We start from the raw sequence: 19960 nt of genomic DNA on the forward strand, positions 1-19960 counted from the left end.
GTTAGCAAACTCAAGGATAAGGGGCCGATGGTATGTTGGTACGCCCAGGTAGGCAAGCACACGTGACCAAAGGAGCCAACCATCTGAAAGACAGTTTCTTCTTGGATTTGCACCTGCTTGTGCCCTCATGGACAAGAATACTTGACCTGAGCAAAGCGGAAGATATTTTAGGATGGTGCCCATCATGACTACCTTCAGAGACTACTTTGTGTCTCGCGCAGTGTGGCATGCAAACTGGTCCACAATCAGTGGTAGACAAGACTACCAACACAACATTTGGACACTCTGGCTGTATGTGAGGAGCCATGGCAAAAGTAAAAAGGAAGTGCCTAGGAAAGTTGCCAACTTCAATAAAGTACAAATAACTGTTTACACTAAACAGGGTAGTAGATGACCCTGTCCATGGACACTGAACTCCACTCCCAAACAAAATATTGCGTAGAGACATTTTTTCTCATGTTTCCTCAGGGGAGCCTTATTCTCAACCAAACCCAAAACAGAAAACAAACAACTGAATTACACAGGTCTGTAACTGTTCCCTTGATCTCCTTGTGATTACAGTTCCCTTTCGACTCACTCAGCAGAGGTTTGCATTTTATGTTTGATTTGCAAGAGCAGGTTCCAAATTATTTACTTTGTACAATGCAACAGACAAAGTTAATCCTCTGTCGCCCTTGACTATACTTTAAAACACTTAAGTCACATTATTGTCCTATAATATGGCAAGCACTCCAATGGGGATTTTAGGAGGTGCCTTCAACTTAAACCTAAGGAATGAGATCCTTGAGCAATGTGCTAAGGTGATGAGGGCCTGGTGTGGCATATCCCAAATGTTAATACTTCAGATATCCATCCTGATATGGACTTTAACCACTTTCTTCTGGATAGTGGATTTAGAGTGGTTCATGGTTGTGCCCACTTGAACACCCAAAGTCAGGAAACCTTAAAAGAGAAACGGAGACTGCTGGATAATAGATTGTTTCTTACTGTACATTATTCATCTACTCTTAAATAAATAAAGGTGGTGGTTCATTTGTATAATGACCGCTACTCTCTGGTGTTTTGCTAACATTTGAGCTTGAGTGAGTACTGGCAGGGAAATTAGGGACAAATGTTTAGTCTGTAACAGGTAAACAAATACCAGGCACTACTTCAATCCGGAGAATGCTCAGATAACCATTGCAAAAGAGGCTTACACAGGGCTGACCAACTTGCAGGGCTCCCGTAGACCAATCCTAGTTGACAGTTTTGAGGCGCTAATTAAGAAGGTTGGTATAATTTCTATCACCACATGTGCACAATTGGAAGACAAGCTAAAATGGCCCCATCGCTTGTTTTGAGATAAATATTAAAAATCGCAAGCTTTTAGCCTAGAAGCGAAAGGATTGGGTTATAGGATTGGAAGATATGAATTAGCTTTGCAGGCTTTGAAGGATTTGACTTTAGCTGCCAAAGCATTGACTTACTGTATATTTTGTAAACAAGAGATACATCCGAACCGAAGCCACCAGATAGAAACAAATGTTGCTTGTAAACATTGAGATGACCATTTTTCATCCACTCATTCAGCCCTTCAATGGTTGGACCACCAAATGGAATCTATTACAATATTCATCTGGTGGGTTTTTGTATTCCCCTCCTTATTTTGTACTATCTTTCTGCATTGTGTTTGCAGAAACCAAGGCCCAGCAGCAATATCAATTGATTTGTTTAAATGTAACACCAACCTATGGGCTCAGCTATTAAATGTGTATACAGTTTATACAATCTCTAATGTAATCCTCCAATGCTGAAATATCAAATTTTAATCCCAATTTATTACAAACACCACTTGAAAGTCCATGTTAATTTAATGTCTTTTATAGAAAACTTCCAAGAGTGGCTAGTTGAGAGTGCCGTACTGGCTAACACTGAGTTTACCTCGTGGAAGATTTGAGTACTATCAAACGGGCTTTGAATCTTCTGGTTTCCAAATATGTTATTTTGAAGGACAGTCTGATCTAATTAGTGTTTATGGACCTATCCATTGCCTTTGACACAATAACTGTAATAAACTTTGGGGGACACTGCATGCATTGGTATACATCCGTGCTATTAACTACTTATTGCAGTCGACACAGATATCAAGACAGTTGTGTGGTACTTACTATAGTACTTACTATAGGGAGGTGTATGGGTAATAGTTCAGTGTAGAGGGAGGTCACACTGGGCTGCGTCCCTGCCCCTTCTTGTTGATCGTGTACTCAAATACACTTCAGGGAGTTTGAGATAAAAACCTCTCTTGGTTTTCAGTAACTTCTCTTGATGTTTCACACATTGGAAAACACAGAATTCCCCTCTTGACATTTGGAGATGAGATGGGTTTAAATTGCGAGAATTGCCAAGACACTGCAAACACGCTTTAATGGATATTCGTCATTTACAATAGAAAGGGATTTGAAAGTAAACATAACCAAGTCTTCCAGACTAATGACAGGTGGCGTTCCAATATATAATATAACCTTTTATGCCAAAATAGTTGCCAAGGAGTTTTATTTATCTTTTAATGTTTTACTCTGAACCTATAGGGTAACGTTTATGTAGCAAAATAGGCTGTACCATATTTTTGATGCAATCCATTTTTGGTTTTTCAAAACTTTATTCTATGAGTTCTAACAGTGGATAATATGTTCCAAGCATACAAGGCCAAAGCACCAAAGCACAAGCAGTGGCCAGGTATGGGGCATATACCTGGTGAAGAATTGCAATCCAATATAAAAAGGGGAGAAAACGTTAGTGAGATAACTTTAATGCTTCCATTTTCAGTAATGTCTAGGGTATGTGGAAGAACTAATAGATATGCAGATGGATGAAGGATCAATAACTATGACTTACATGATTTTAATCTGAGGACGCCACCCCTTTTACCTACAGGAGATTGAATCTTCAATGCATGTATTGTTATTTTACCCCATTTTTAAAGTGGTTAGAGTGAGGACACCCATTCCGGTTCTCAGAAGCTGAGAGTTAAAGCAATGCAGGTTTGCCTTTCTCCATCTTCTGTATGCCCCAGGAGTAACAATTGTATGGGCACTGCAGTATTGCCTTTCAGAGGAGTCATTAATTAGATTCCAACTACACATGGCTCATTTACCACTGTGCCCTGGTTAATCTCTCAGTTGAACAAGATTGTCTTTATATCTTGAAGCCTAAAGGAAGCTTGAGACGTTTTAGAGTAATTCGTTTCCTAAAGTCAGTATCTTTCTGGTAAATTTTTTGGTTTCATTTTGACCTAGTAGTCTTACAAAGATTGTTTTTTTTAACGACAGTACTATTTTATCTGTCTGTTAGTTTAGCATTTTTACCATTTTTATGTATATTGAAGCACAGTGTCCCAGGATGTTGATTGGCAGTATCCCCATGCCAATGCTAATTATTGTTATTGTAGGAGGTTAAGGTCTACATTTGTGTGCTGAGGATAATTTGGGGGTAATAAGAATCTCCTTCATGTACATAAGAGTAATCACGATTCTAGCAGATTTTAAGCTTTATTATATGAATTCACACTTGCCAGGGAGTGTGGCGGTGAGTAGTGCTCAGAAAGGTAACATACTGCTACCTTTCCTACATTTGCAAAGCAGAATGGTTAGAAGTTGTGGCCTGCATCACCTGCCATACAGAGAGTAACAAATATTGAGTGCTTGTCATTAAGAAACTATTTTACAGAATCAAATAAGACTACATTTGTGGAGGAGCTCCAGGATCGTGAGGTTGGCTCATTTGTAGTATCCCAATTTTCAAAATAATATAACCTCAAAATTGACACATTTTCTTAAAACAAATTTATGAAAAACCCTTTATGAGGAATTTCAAAAAGTGGCCAGTGTTGTGAAAAGCAGGTATGAGAAATGAATATCTTGAACAAATATTTGGATGGCAAATAAATTGATAATTTGTATAAAAAATAATATGCAATGGCAAAGTCAATTGTTTTGTCTGATCTATGGGCTTGGGCCAAGCATGGGCATCACATACCCAGGTTCTCACAACATTTCTAGGTTTAATCATCTCCACCAACACCAGTTAGAACAATGCTGGAGAATTTAAATAACAATGTGTCAATGAAAGTGGAGATAGCTTGAATGATGTTAAAATGGTCTTGGGCTATTGTTCTTCCTCCAGAGTGTGCTGTTATTTCTTTTGAATTTATTTCATGTTTGTTGTCAATAGCTCATTGCTTTAAATTACCATCATAACCCTATGTGCTTGCACCTTTGATATTTAATGCACAGGTAGTCACATCATTGTCAAATATATATCCAGTTGGCATAGTGCTGCTGGATTGACTAACATTTAATTAGATTGGCACTGCCAATTATCCTCTTTTAGCACAATGAGGACAGAAACCATTATGCACCCTATTACACCAGTGCCAGATTGCATTATGTCAAGTTAGCATAGCAGTGTAGGGCTCCATTTTGCCCAGTTAGCACATCTTGTCCATTATGCCCAATTAGCACAAAACATCAAGATTCCATACTACCGAGAGCAGAGCCAAATGTCAGTGTGGCGGTAAAAGCACAGTTGTTTTCAACATGTGTCTTAGCAGAGAATTGCCAGGCTTAGCATGGTGAATAAGTAACAATGAGAATATAGGCATGACAGAAGGAGAATAATACAGAGGAAAGAAAATAGGTTATTTGCATAAGGCAGATGTAAACATTGAAATTGCTATGGTGTGAAAACACACCAGCAAGGGGTTTCCAAACAGGCAGTCATTCCTATTTGTGGGTATCTGGGGGTGCATGCAGACAGAAAAATATTCACACATTGTATATGTTTATGATTGCTGAACACAATCAGACAATCCTCTTTATTCCCTCAACCAATCAGCTTCAAACAATAGTATCGCTGAACCCCAAACTCCTGCTATTATTTGCCCTTGCAAAGTACCTACCGCAGAACACACAGCATAAATAGGTAGGATGTCTGTAGAGAGCACTGATTATGTTGCATTAATTCTTCATTAGTTTAGTGCTTGACATAAACCAACCTCTTTCCTAAAAGTTTTTTATTAATATTAAAAAAAAAAGTGTGCCCAGTCAATCGATCTCCAATTGATGGGAATAATGAAGTCGTGCAAAATTATAATATGTCATTTATAACGTGCCTGTACACAAGTGCTTGGAGGAGCGACAAGACAAGGGAGGGAAGACAGAGGGATGACAAGACAAACGATCTTACTAGGCCTTGTGTCATTCAGATCGTGCAAGTGCGACGACGTAAAGTGCAGGGGGGAAGGGAGGAGCGGGAAGTGGCAGGGAGCGGGAAGGGGTGAAGTGCAATCAGGGCAGCATTGCTCTGAGTAAGTGCAGCCAGGGCAGCAAAGCTCTGGGTAAGTGCAAAGAGGCAGGGGACTGTGGGAAAACGGTTACAGCACCTAAGTATGTGGTAGGCCCGGAGCCAGTGCAGGGGAGACTGATCACGGAGGAACCTGGTACCCAGTTTACTCTGAGGGTAGCCAAGCAACCAGTTGGCGCCGCAGACAGGTAGGTCAGCAGGGGAGAGAGAGAAAGTGAAAGCAGAATAGAAAAATGAGGTATTGAGCTGCTTCTGGAACTTCAGGTGGTCTGGCTCAAGTTTGAGAGGGTCAGGGAGGCCATTCCAGAGGGAGGCACCTGCAGAGGAGAGAGATCTACCCCCCACTCTCTGCCTGGAGAAGCGTCTGACCCTCAGAGTTTGATGAGACTAATTAAGTCTTGCAACTGGAACTCTAGCCTCTTACAAGTGACACAATTATCCAACCAAATCCATTCATTTTCAGAGGAAATTAAGAGCCATAAAACATATATACTTCACAGTAAAAATGTCATCACAACACATAAAACAAAGCTAACCTTATTCAAAAATTTCAGGAGATGAGTTCATATTCAGGTCTTATTCTGCTGAGGTTTACAAGTTCTAATAACGATATACAATCACCCAGTCAAGTTGCCTGTGGAAAAGTGGTTCATGCTCTCATAACTTCATAAGCATGGATGCCCACTTATCGAGCAAACACAGGGAATCAGCGGTCTCGCATCTTGCTACACCTGTAGTGCTCATCAGTCCCCAACAACCACAGCTGATGCACGCTCTCGAAGCCTCTGTGGATTGTGGGGCTGTGGGCAATTACATGGATTACACAATGGCCTGGAGTACTGGAATCCCGTTATGACAGAAAACCACAACGGGGAACGTATTAGCTGTTGATGGCACGCCGCTATTATCTGGGCCAGTAATCCAGTGTACAGAGGAGATTGTTCTACTCTGCCAGGATGGCCATCGGGAGCATATCGTGTTCGACCTCATCTACGCCCGCAGTTCCAGGTCATTTTATGGATCCCCTGATTGGAGTCCCACAATCCAAGCATCGACTGGTGGGCCCAAACACTGACCTTCTCGAGAAACTGTGTCAGCACATGTTATTACAAACCAACAACCCATGCCCAACTACCCCTCACAGAACCAGGCAATGGACATGACCACGTTCTGGGCCTGGTGGGGACATTACACCCTGAATATGAAGATTGCCAGGACGTATTCCAAAAAGAACAAGCAAACACTGTGCCACTGCACAGACCTTACGACTGTCGAATCGACCTAGTGCCGGGGTGCACAGCTACCCTGCAGCCGCACCTACACCCTAACTAAGTAAGAAAACAAACACCTCCGAACATATCTAGATCAATACCTGGCTAACAGATTCATACGACCGTCCAAGTCCCCTGCAGCCTTACCCCTCTTCCTCATCCCAAAGAAGGAGGGGGACCGGCACACATGTATAGATTACAGGGCTATAAACCGGGTTACAGTGAAACACAGATACTCTCTGCCCTTGATACCCGTGCACTTGGATCAAGTAAAAGATGCTAACATCTACACGAAACTGGGCTTACGAGGGGCATACCGCTTGGCACGCGTGAAAAGCAGGGATGAATGGAAGGCTGCCTTCTGCACCAAGTATGGGTTGTACGAATATACAGTTATGCCCTTTGGCCTCTGCAATGCTCCAGCGGCTTTCCAGTACTTCATGAACAACGTGTTATGGGAACTCTTGGATGTCTGTCCCATAGTTTACATAGACGACATCTTGATCTATTCCACCTCACCCACAGACCATGTAGACATGTGGGAGCCGTCTTAGAAAAGTTACGGCAACACAGGCCGTACGCAGAACTAGAGAAATGCACCTTTCATGTCACCAAAGTAGAGTTCCTGGGATTTATTCTGACACCACAGGGGGATTGCATGGATAACCGCAAGGGTGAGGCTATTCTCCAGTGGCCGTCTCCAACCTCCTTAAAAGCAGTCCAGAGCTTCATTGTATTTGCTAACTTTTACTGACGATTCATACCCGATTTTTCAAACATGCATCCTATCACTGCCTTACTCCGCAAGAACAAGATCTTCTCCTGGACTCCAGCTGCTAAGCGTGCGTTTTGCACTCTGAAACAACGTTTCACTATGGCCCGATTCTTCAGCTTCCAAAACCAGACCTCCCATATATAGTGGAAACTGACACCTCCAATGTTGCCATGGGGGCTGTACTATCTCAGCGGAACAAACAACAAAAACTGCTTGATTACCCTTTAGGAGTGGTCAATGAAAAAAGACAATTAGATAGATTATCTAGTTCATCTATCCAAGTAGTTGTGCCAAACAAGTAATCATTTTTAAAAACACATTTTAATCGACATACAATTCAATACAAAATGGTGTAATGTGTGCTTTCCGCAAGGCATCACAAACATTCAAAAATAATTAAAACATCAGTTTAAAGAAAAAACAGTCCAACAATTATTGCATTCTTGTGCCAAAATTGGCTTGTGTTAGTAAATGACATTCATAATTTATCACAATGACAGCAGAATTATTACCAAATGCTATTATGGCAGGGGAAACTGTCAATGTACAGCAAAAGCTGAAAGTTCATTTAAGGAAAAAGACAACGTTGCTTAGGTGTCTGTGGGATGTCTTCATATGTTTCGGCTGAACAAATGTCGTCAACACCTTCCGTGGTGTTCCGCTGTTTGCATTATAGCCCTCTTCAGGACGGTACGTTGTTTTAATAAGTTGACAATAAGTTCAAGATCCCCAATGTGTCAGAGTATAGTTGAAAACTAAGGAGGTAAAACGAAATTCATAGACCTGTTTTAGTCAATCATTTCAAACACTTTAAAAACTTTTTGGCAATTCTCATACCTTGTAGAGGTTTTTATTTTCTACAGGAGTACTTTCAACTGACCTTTTTAATCTTAATGTGGTTAAACTAGAGCGTTGTAGTTTAAACCAGGAGGTTACTTCCTTTATGGTGATCTGCTTTTGTATTCAGGTTAATTCATACTCAGAGCCTCTTCAATTGAGTGCGCGGAACCTGTTGTGAGATAGGGTCCGTGTCACATATTGCTATAAATCATTTATAAAGAGTTGAATTTACTTTCACAAGTTAGGAGTTGGTCGCGTACTGACCTGCATGGGTCTTTGCAGTATTTGAAGTGTTACCGCGCCATTATTTGGGTAGTGGTGGAGCTGGATAGTCCCCCATAGACAGCCTTTGGATTTAGACAGTTTCCGTCTTGTCTGTCTTTTGCCTCTGTTTAAAAACGAGAAGGCAGAATTTCAGTTATATTTTTAGAAAACATCTGGCGTCTGCCCTATCCGTTATAATGTAAACGTGAAGGACTCGCGCCATCAGCCTGTATTGTTTCGAGTCATTATTTATGGCCCACGCATCAAGGTTTTACCTCAATCTCGCGTGTTGTCCAGCGAAGAAACAGTCTTCCGATGTCCGCACTTGTGAATCTCCGGAATGCAATGTGGAAATCCTGAGTTGTTAGTATGTTTTACGGGCATTTAATGTTGACGTAAGCACGTGTTTGCATGCTGGATTGACTGGAGAGGTGCTAGTGTTGTGTCCGCCATGTTGGGTGGATAAATGAGAAACGGAGTGATTTGTAGCCGGCGTTGTAGCCGGCTATGGGGCCGTACTTAATTTATTTTTCTCAAAATATATTTATAACACACCCATCTTGTGCCCAAAGATGAAATTTACAACTCGGGATTTCCACATTGCATTCCGGAGATTCACAAGCGCGGACATCGGAAGACTGTTTCTTCACAATACCTCCTAGGGGTCTGATATCCTTTTACGGTAATCACAGACCATCGAAACCTGCAGTACCTGAGAACTGAAAAAGGCCCAATCTGCTTGCCAGCTAAGGTGGGCCCTGTTTTTGCTGAGTACAATTACGTGGTGACCTATCGACCTGGAGTACGCAACGGAAAAGTAGATGTGTTGTAGAGAATAGGAAGCATTGGGGAGGATTCCGCCTACGCAGCTCCTGAACCTGTGTCCATCGTCCCAGAACATAAACTATTGGGGGTGCCAAACAACCTGGAGGACTTACAGGAGAAGATCAAGGGCTCGTTTACACCAAAAGACCTACAGGCATGGGTAGTGCAAGATCCACAAAATGAAAGCAGAGGTGGTCTCCCCTACCATGGTAACAGATTGTATTTTCCTAACGCCCATACAACTACAGATAATGAAGAACTACCACGATTCCTTGATGGAGGGCCACCCGGGTATTACCAAAACCCTAGCAAAAGTCAGACAAGATTACTAGTGGCCAACATGGCGGGAAAATGTTACACAATACATCAGAACCTGCGACATATGTGCGCAGCAAAAAACGCAGAAGAGATAAACGCAAGGGCTTCTTCACCCACTCCCTGTGCCTCCAGCACACCAAATGGTAGAACAGTACCTCTGCTGCATGCTCACACAGTCCGACTACAATTGTGCTGATCTTCTATGGATCGCTGAGTATGCATATGACAACACCTTGCATAGTTCCACCGGGTTACACCATTTTACCTTACACTGTAGGCACTCGTGGACATCAATATAGGACCTCCCAGAAGCCCTTTAGATGCCAGCCGTCTCTACCTTACATGACACTATCCAACACACGCTAACTGAGGCCACCAAGCATCTGCAAAAGGCTATGGATCCGTACAAAGCATTTGTGGTCGGGAAAAGGGAAGAAGCCCCAGGGTATCAAGTTACCGATAAGGTGTGGTTAGCGACACAAAACCTACAAAGTAAGGGCCTAAAGAAATTCCACCCTAGACACATAGGCCCCTACACTGTCAGCAGACTGATTAGGCCAGTAGCACTGAAACTAGCATTACCACCGTCCTTGCACATACACCCAGTGTTCCACGTTTCATTGTTAAAACCTGTGTATCCAGGGACCCGCAGTGCTGTGACAAAACCACCTCTGCTCCAAACTGAGAGCGATGACCCAGAGAATGAAGTGCGTGCCATACTAGACTCAAAGCTTGTATGGCACACACTGTACTATTTGATAGACTGGAAGGGATATGGAATTGTGGGTAGGACCTGGGAGCCAGCATCCAATGTACATGCACCATGCCTAGTAACACGTTTCCGCTGGGACCATCCCGAGAAGCCATTCCACCGTAGGGACCTCTTAGGAGGTGTTTTAGGGGGGGTGCTGTCATGCTCACGGTCCAAAGGGACCCAAAGCCCTGGTTAAGACCCCTACAGTCACCTGTAGAGCCCATGGTATTTATGGGAACAGCAGGCTGGACTGCCAATGTGCAATGCTGGCACAAGCACCACTTTCAAACTGGTGCCACTTCACACCAAGGTGCAATGCGGGCGAACTGGCGCAGGCGCCACTTTCAAACTGGTGCCACTTCACCCCCAACATGGCCGCAAAAAGCCCCATTCCCAACAGCAGCCACATGCGCTCCAGCTACATTGGGCATGGCTGGTCCAAGGCTAAATAAGCCACACCCTACAGAGCACACCCTACTTCATGTTACTTCTGTTTAGCAGCTAACGCTTACCGAGTCCTTAACATGTTCTGGATTGAAGCCTCCCTTGCCGCTTCCAGTCTACGTGCAAGGAGAGAAGAAACCACAGGTCAGGTATGCTCAAACTTACTGGACCTGATTTTGACACCTCTAGACAATACTTACCGAGTTAATTGTCAACCCCATCCGACATTCGATCTGGAAGAAAGAACAAAAGAAGAAAAGGTTAGTCTTGCCTGCCAGAATGGCCCTGGCGCAGCATGCATTGTGTAAGGCTAGGAGCTACACAAAAAGAGCTAACTGAAAGCGCAAGGGAAAGGAGAGCAGCGCAAGACCACAAAAAGGCAGACACAGACACAGAAGAAACAGAGACATTCCACAGAAGAGAAGGAAAGACACAGAAAGAACAGAGACATTAAGGACATACAGGAGCTATCCAAGCATACCAGGCACCCTAGCAGCCGCAGCAGGACTGAGCGCGCAACCGCCAATGAAGAGACTGGCAACAGGTGCTACGTAGTGCAGCGGCAACCACATTCAGTGGTAAGTATAGCCTCCATCCATTGGCACACAGACGGGAGGCAGCGGGAGGTGGGAGAAAACAGTGCATCAGAGTGATTAAGCCTTATCCTCCTAGCGAGAAGAGCAGCATCCGTCACCCAGGGGGAACACCAGGGACACACTGCACCTGAACCACATCCAACCCCTAATTCCCCAAACACGGCAGAATGTTCTTATCACACTGCCAGGATTGGGGTGCTGAGTGGTGGGGAACCTGCAAAGGGATCCAGACGCGTCCGCAGGGGTGGCAGGTAAGCGTTACACATCCTTTGTCTTGGTGACTTTTGTTGTAACTAGCTGTAGTTTCTTTTCTAAATTGTTCAAACACAACACAATTAATCAACTGTACATATTCTGGTGGCTGTCTCCGAACATTAGGCTAATTCAGTCTTGCCACTATAACTCCAACCTCTTACATGTAGGTGAAACAGAGAACGGTGCAGCAGGCACTTTAACCTAATGGGATGTCTTACCATGATGAGATGTGTGTCTCAGACAAAGAACACTGCTGTGCTCCACTCGTTTACCCCTAAACATAGTATTTTGCATCCCAGTCTCCTCTCCACCAGAGAGCGAGAGAGGGTGGTCAGGATGAAGTGTGACATTTTACTGATGAGGGCACTCTGTGTTGTAAATACAAAATGATAACAGGAAATGCATCTCTGGTATTAACAAAATTAATATACTAAAATGTACTGTGCTATGCTGGGGGAATTAACTGCTTAAAATGCACATATTCTAAAATATGGTCGAAATCAGTGTGTATCATTACTAAAAGCCAGAACCTAGAGAATAGCTTCGCTTAAGAAGGATTAAACTGCAAGAAAATAAGAAAACCATTTTAAAAAACATGCAGGGCGCAACTCTGATTTCATAGCCCCATGATGTAAAACAAAGTAGTATTATGTCTTCGCACCTAGCTGGGACGAATTTTCAACATGTTGCAGTGGAAAAATCATCGTGACAAGAACCAGTAAACTCAATGAAACCAAGGCGATGTGGCATATTTCAGCAGAAAGGAAGTAGGAATGAATTTGGATAAATATATTTTAGTTAAACCAAGAATCATTGTCCTATAAAGGAAGAATTAAGGTGTAGGTTAGAGAGAAGAAAAGCCATTTTTTTGGGTGGGGCCTGCATTTGTGTTGGAGAAAGACTTTGAACTGTTTCTGTGACGCATGCCTTTGGACTTACATTGACCCACATAGCAGAATTCCCATCTATTACCAAACTGCACTTCAGCAGTTAACAGCAAAATTGCTGCACTGGCTCCTTTGAGCAGCATTTTCGCATCAAAACAGAATTTTGCAGCTACAAAATGATGGCTGCACTGTCTTGCCAAGCACCTATTGAGCAAGTTGGAACAGGGAGCACACCTAGGAAGGCTGCCAGTTTGTGTTCTTTTGTGCACCAAAGAAGCAAATTGAAAAGCAGCGCTGCTCTGTTGATGGCTAAAAAGTTCCCATTAAAAAGGTAATATTTTACATTGAAAAGGATGCTGCCCTGACACTCTTCATCTGTCCAACATCACACTACTTTTATCAGTGAGATCCTGCGCTACCCATCTATACTCAGATTGTGCTCCAGCAGAAGAGAGCATTATCCCTGAATGACAGGTTGTGTCAGACCAGATCTGGGAAATCCACAGAAACTTTACTTCCAGCTGCACGGAAAAATGCTTGACTTTTGGGCTACAAAATGTCAAAAATCAATGCTTCAAAAGAAACCCTAGCTCTATGGGCATATGTCAATTTCAGTGGGCCTGTGTCTTGAACAGACTGCTGTATAAGAGAAACTGACTTGAGCTGCAAAACAACATTGGTAATTCAGATGGAAGAGAAAACGTTTTGAAAGGGATATCCCAGCAGACTTCACCACGTGTTAAAATGTGCTTTTGCAAATAAGAAAAATACCTGTTTTAAAAGTGTAATGTTGAATAAGGCCCTGTCCTTGCCTAGCAATGTAAAGGGGGCTTTGCTGGGAAAAATATATGGGATGTTTTATTTCAAAAGGCTTGCTTTTGATTCAGAACAAAATAAAAAGAAATAAAGAAATAAATGTATTGGCGGGAAATCAGCCCAAACAGGTTTTCTGCCATGGCTCAAGGGACATTTGGGTGCTGACAACAGGCGTGGCCTACCCCAAAAGGAAGCCACAATGGATTTCTGGGACACCTACGTGTTAATTGTGTCCTTTGAAACTCTGAATGGACCAGGAGGCAGAATATCACACGCTAGTCAGACTTCTGTCTGTGCTCCAGGTTCACACAATAGATTCTGGGACACCGACGTGTGACTTTTGGAAAATCACCTCCCCTCAACTTCTACTGGGGAGCTTCAAAGCCGACTCTAGAGCAGCCTTGGAAGTTATGCCCTTATTTGGTAGACAATGCTGGCCATCTGGCTCCAAAGGCTATTTTATTAATACATTTCAAGACTTTTTATCTCCGAAATTGGACAACGTGAAAGTTTCACAATCTAGATGCAATTTTGGTGGCTTTAATTTAAGACGTGGTAGCCTTCACTGGCACATTGTTTACAGAAATGGCAGAGAATTGGATATTCTGAGGAAAATGTATATGATGCCACTTTGAAATTCAATACTTACATGCCTTTTTATAATATATACACATGTATAAAGTTATAGAATTTTAGGTCAAATAATTTAATTAAAATTACGAAAAATTATTAGATGGACGAAACAAAGTCCTACAAATGTGAGAATTGGACTGCCATGCTCTGTGTGAAATATGTAATCTGCCTACTTAATTTACAAAAATGCCACCCACAACTGTCTAAATGTGTGATTTATGTTAAGATTGATTTTGGCAAAAAGGACTGTGGGATGGCTTTGTATCTCATAAAACACAACTCTATAAACTGAGTCCCCTCCTGGAGGAGGCAACCAATATAGGCTGACCTATCCGGTTCTTGGGGGTAGGTCTAGCTTAGTTCTGCCCAACAATAAACCCGGTGATGTCACCCGCTTTACATAAGGGGTGGGAGCTCACAGGGACAAGACTCTCTCTCTTGAATTTCCAGCGCCTGCGTATCCCGACATTCCGGATCCATCTTTGCAAGATTCCAGACTCTACTGCCAGGCCAAAGCATAGCTGATCCTATCCCAGCAAGGCCATTGATCCTGAAACCCCACTAGAAATCCCAATAACAAATGAGAAAAAGCTGTGGTACCCTTTTGGGAGTATCCTGTGACCAGACCGGCTTTTTTGCTGTAAGGGGCGCCCGCTGTGCTGCAACCAGAGCCCTTTGAGTCCAGAACCCAGTTGGCTGTCCCAAATCCCAAACTTAAGTGCGGATTGTGAGTATTTCCCCATCCCATAGCAACACCTAGCCCATACCATCTTGACCCTTTGTATTTGTCCTATGTTCTAAGTAATCCTATTCATACCATTCTCTGTGCATCCTGTCCTTGATATGCTAGTGTTAGCCCCATACTTTCATTCACTCCATCTTGTAACTCCTTAGCAATATGTTGAATAATTTAATTAATTTCCACATAAAGAGACACGCGGTGTGAAGCGGGTTAAGGCGGCCGCTTAACCTGTTTCATGGGCAGCGCTATCTTCTTGATAATCTAGTGTAAGTAAAACTTGTCCTTTTTCTTTCCAAACCGATTTTCTCTTTTTAACTGCTTTATTTTACCAAAACCAAATTTCTTTCACCTTGGAAATCTCATCCAATTATTCAGCTATATTCACTCTCTCACTTCTATATGATCCCTTTGATGTGCATCTATCACTCAGCCTACAAAAACCGTATTCGAATTCTGTATATTTCACCCGTTTAAAAAAAAACATTTTGACATTTAAACTGCAAAAAGTGTAAATTGCAACTTTTCCACGTGTGATTTTGACTGCACTATGTTCTCCATTTTAAGTTGCTTTTGAACTGTATGCCTTTTGTGATACCTTACCTTATAGTTGCTAGTGATATAGCATCCCTGATACTGTGATAAAACATATGTATATCATTATTTAATCGCACATATAATTAATTATTTGTAAAATTCCGAGTGTCATTCTATGCCATTGCAAAGGGTTCTTGCATCTTATTTTGTGAGGGAGGTCGGTTGATTCTGTTTGCTGCCTCATATCCCTGACTCCCTGCTGCTCCTTTCTATCCAATCAGAATTCGATTAATCGGGGTTTGGGGGAGCATTGCAGGGTGAAACCTTAACTCGGGTGCTATCTACCCGAATAGAAAAAGTGCTCCTTTTCATTTGTGCTTTGGATATGTCCTTGTAGAAGGTTACCCAAGTGTATTTCAGTGGTTTTCATTGTAATTATCACCTCATTGGTGATGGCTACCCAATATAAAAAGTGTGTGATTTCCTTTGAAATTAAAATAAATAAACATTGTATTACCACCCCCCAGCCTGGTTCATGGTCCATTGTGACCTGGGGTATTTGTAAAAGGGTGTGTGAGACGGGTTGGGTATCGGCTCAATTTGAATTCATAGAAAATAAAGAAAAAGTATTCTCATTGAGTGCTACATCCTAGGCTAAGACAAAGGGTCCTGGTCCGGTGTGTGACGCCCGATTGGAATCCTTCTCAAATTAGGGGCTTGTGCCGGGAATTCGGATTGTGTATTCACCCGTGACAGCTTAACACAGCAGGCTAACCTTCAAGGTAGTGATACTTTGTGTGGTTGGAACACTGTGTTACGCTGTAAAAAGTGCCTCCCAAAAACAAAGACCCTAAGTATCAGGCCTGTGTATAACATTATAGCTAAATCAATCCCAAAATAGACAAAAAGCAACAGAATACAGATTACCCTTATAGAAATAAAGTAATAAAGGAAGAACACTTTCCAAAATGGCCACAGTAGAGATCAACATGGCTTGGGAGCACCTTCTGCACAAATTATTTGTCATGGGGGAATGGGCAAAGTAAGATGAGAAAGTCTGGCTAGAAGAATTGATGCAACAGGTCACTGCCATGGACACGTGGAAGGACGGTGGCCTATTACATCAAGCTTTGAGTGAGTTGTACATGACTCTGAAAATTAAAGAGGAGCAGATTAAAATTGTCAGAATCACTGCCTACATGTATCTCCTTATGGGAGTGATGCGGGCAAAGCATGAAGAAAATAGAACACTTGCGCAAAATCAATCTGAACTCGTAACCCAAATCCAGACTGAGCTAAAATGAGTGGAAGAAAAATTGAAAAAGAGCCAAGATTCTGAGATAGAATTTAAAAACTTTATCAAACAGATAAAAGAGGACTTAGCCCTACAACGACAGAATAATTCAGACCAAGAAAGTCAAAAGAAACTAAATAAACAACTAAAATATAATAAAGTTTGCTCAGAACAAATAACCGTGTTACAAAAGCAGATTGAGAAAGTGGAAGAGGAAAGTAATAAATTAATTATTAGACAGAACAGAATTTGATCAAGAGCGCCAGAAGAACAAGTTACTTCTTACCTGGTAACTTTCTTTCGTTGCGATGTTCCTCCGACATATTCCTCATCTTTGATCATTTGTTTCCAGCTTGCTGGCCTCAGAAATTTTTTCTCTGTAGAGGGCGCTGCGCATTGACGTCCGCCAAGTTGATGTCCCTCGACAGCCACCTTATCGCGCCGAGGTCACCATGCCCATAAATAGCCACGCGCAGCGTCCGTTGCACAGTTCCGTTTTGTAGCATAAGATAAGTCATGCCTGAATTGGTTATTGACCTTGAAGGAGCGTAAGCTGCAACCACAAGGGAAGTATTACTGCGGGGATGGATGGAAGGGGCGGTAAGGAATACGTCGGAGGAACATCCCATAGAAAGAACGTTACCAGGTAAGAAGTAACTTGTTCTTCGAAGGGATTGTGTCCTCCGACGTATTCCTTATCTTTGATAGACTCCCATAGCAGTGGCATGTATTTGGAGGTGGGAGTAATAATGTCATGTATCCCTTTTAGGAATGAACCGAATGTAATACGGCTTTGCCAAATCTGGTCTCTTGACTAGTGGAGGAATCCAGGTTGTAAAATCTTGTGAATGTATGTGCGGACGACCATGTGGCAGCCGCACATATGTCTCGGACCGGTACCCCTCTTTGGAGGGCCGAAGAGGCTGCGATACCCCTGGTTGGATGAGCCCTAAGATTCTGGGGTGGCTCTTCCCCTGCCAGTTTGGAACAATCCAGAATGGCCAAAATAATCCACCTGGAAATGGTCTGTTTTGTTATGGGTAGTCCCAATTTGTGACCTGAGTAACCTACAAACAGTTGGTCTGCTTGCCTAATCCTAGCCAGTCAGCTGATGTAAAAGCTTAGAGCTCGCCTTGGGTCCAGCCTATGTAGCCTTTCTTCCTCTTTCCCTGGATGGGGGGGAGGGTAGAACGAAGGTAAGGTAATTTTCTGAGTGATGTGAAATTCAGAAACCACCTTTGGGAGGAAATTAGGCTTCACCTGTAGGACAACTTTGTCCTTATGGAAAATTGTATGGGGGGGGTTACAAGATAGAGCTTGTAATTCGCTCACCCTCCTAGCAGATGTTAGTGCTACTAACAGGACAATTTTAAGAGTGAGAAATCTCAGTGAACAAGAGTGGAGTGGTTCGAAGGGGGTACCCATTAGGAAATTTAAGACTAAATTTAAGTCCCATAAGGGAACTTGGAATGGTCTTGGAGGATAAACATTAGTTAATCCCTTGAGAAATTGTATTACTAGGGGTAGTTTGAAATACAATGGTTCCTCCGCAGTGTGCTTGAAGATTGATAGCGCTGCGAGATAGCCTTTTACAGTGCCAACTTGAAGGCCTGAGTTTGCCAAGTAGAGTAGAAACGATAACACCGTTGGTGTACCACATGAAAAAGGGTTGATATTCTCTTCTCTACACCAGCTGCAAAATTTGTTCCAAAGGCAGCGGTATAAAGACTTTGTTGCTGGCCTTCTGGCCGAAAACAACACCTCCATGACGTCATCAGGGAGGTCCCAATCCTTGTACCTCAACCTTTCAGAAGCCAAGCATGAAGGTTGAGGGTTCTTATGTCTGGATGGAGAGCCTGACCTCCCTTCTGCGAAAGAAGATTTTCTTTGAGTGGACGACGGATTGGAGGGCAGATGGACATATCCAGAAGGTCCGGGTACCACGTTCTCCTGGCCCAGTCCGGGGCAATTAGGATCATGGTTTTCCGGAATCTTCTCAACCTCCTGATCATTTGAGGAATAACAGGGACTGGTGGAAACACGTAAAGCAGTGGGAACTCCCAGTCCACTGCGAACGCGTCCCCTAGAGCTCCTCTCGGGGGAAATTCCCTTGAACAGAACAGATCGCACTTCCTGTTGGTGCTGGTGGTGAACAGATCCACCTTAGAGATTCCCCAAAGGGCGAAGATCTCTTGAAGGACTTCCTGAGCTAGCTCCCACTCGTGGGAGACTGTGCTCTGCCTGCTCAGAGCGTCCGCTGTCAAATTCTTCTCTCCGGCTAGGTGGACTGCCAATAGAGAGATTCCTTCCTGAAATGCCCAAAGCCAGAGCTGCATTGCCTCTCTGCACAGTGGCAGTGACCCTACGCCTCCTCTTTTGCTGAGGTAGTGCATGGCCACCATGTTGTCCGTCATTATCAGGACATTTCTCCCCTGTACTGATGGCAGGAAAGCTTTCAGCGCTAGTCTGATCGCTCTCAGCTCTAATAGGTTGATGTGTAGTCTGGACTCCGATGGAGACCAACGACCGCTGATGGTCAAGTCGTTGGCATGGGCTCCCCACCCCGTGAGTGAGGCGTCTGTGACTACAGTTATCTCCGGCCATGGTTGCCAAAACAGTTCTCCTTCAAGATGTTCTCTGGATAGGCCCACCATTGAAGGTCGTGGGCTAGCTTGTCCGGAATCCGGAGGAGATCTGTCATTCTTCCTGAGTATTGTGACCACTGGGTTCTTAGTGCCCACTGGAGAGATCTCATTCTCAGGCGAGCCTCTGGCACAAGGAAGATGCAGGATGCCATGAGGCCTAGCAATCTCAAAAAGTCGAAGGCTGGGAGATGTTGGGCATTTTGAAACTTGTTGACCATCGGCAGAATATCTTGAGCCCTCACCTCTGGTGGCAAGGCTTTTCCCAGGGAAGTGTCCAGGACCGCTCCGATGAACTGGAGTCTCTGTGATGGTATCATCTGTGACTTCTTTAAATTGAGGGAGAAGCCCAGTTTGTGAAGGAAGTGGCAGACATAATCTAGCTGAATCTGAGCTTGTTCCGAAGATACAGCTCTGATCAGCCAATCGTCCAGGTAGGGGTAGATGTGGATCCCTTCCCTCCTTAGACTTGCAGCCACTACCGACATTAGTTTGCTGAAGACCCTCGGGCGGAGGTCAACCCAAATGGCAGAACTCGAACATGATAATTAGAGCCGCAATTGCGAACCTCAGGTATCTCCTGTGTTCGAGATGTATTGGCACATGGAAATAAGCATCCTGGAGGTCCAGAGATACCAGCCAGTCCTGGATCTGTAGGGCCTGAAGGATCTGAGAGAGAGTTACCATCTTGAACTTGTCCTTCCTGAGGAACTTGTTCAATTCTCGTAAG

The 19960-nt window shown here is 43.3% G+C and overlaps 1 protein-coding gene and 1 long non-coding RNA gene across 3 annotated transcripts in view; one reads left to right on the forward strand and one right to left on the reverse strand.

Annotated features, from left to right (window-relative positions):
• Nucleotides 1-19960, forward strand: part of TEKT5 (tektin 5) — a 1542713-nt gene that overhangs the window by 1043055 nt on the left and 479698 nt on the right. The window lies entirely within an intron of this gene.
• The window catches only part of LOC138569000 (uncharacterized), a 242472-nt gene continuing 230200 nt past the window's right edge, over nt 7689-19960 (reverse strand). Inside the window, exons 2-6 of the long non-coding RNA XR_011303047.1 lie at nt 11032-11064; nt 10900-10947; nt 8491-8614; nt 8267-8395; nt 7689-8141 (exon numbers count right to left, since the gene is read on the reverse strand). This is a non-coding gene — a long non-coding RNA (uncharacterized lncRNA). The remainder of the gene's footprint in view (nt 8142-8266; nt 8396-8490; nt 8615-10899; nt 10948-11031; nt 11065-19960) is intronic.

This window comes from Ambystoma mexicanum, chromosome 2q, assembly GCF_040938575.1.
Source record: "Ambystoma mexicanum isolate Mex_15411 chromosome 2q, UKY_AmexF1_1, whole genome shotgun sequence".
In the NCBI taxonomy this organism is placed as follows: domain Eukaryota; kingdom Metazoa; phylum Chordata; class Amphibia; order Caudata; family Ambystomatidae; genus Ambystoma; species Ambystoma mexicanum.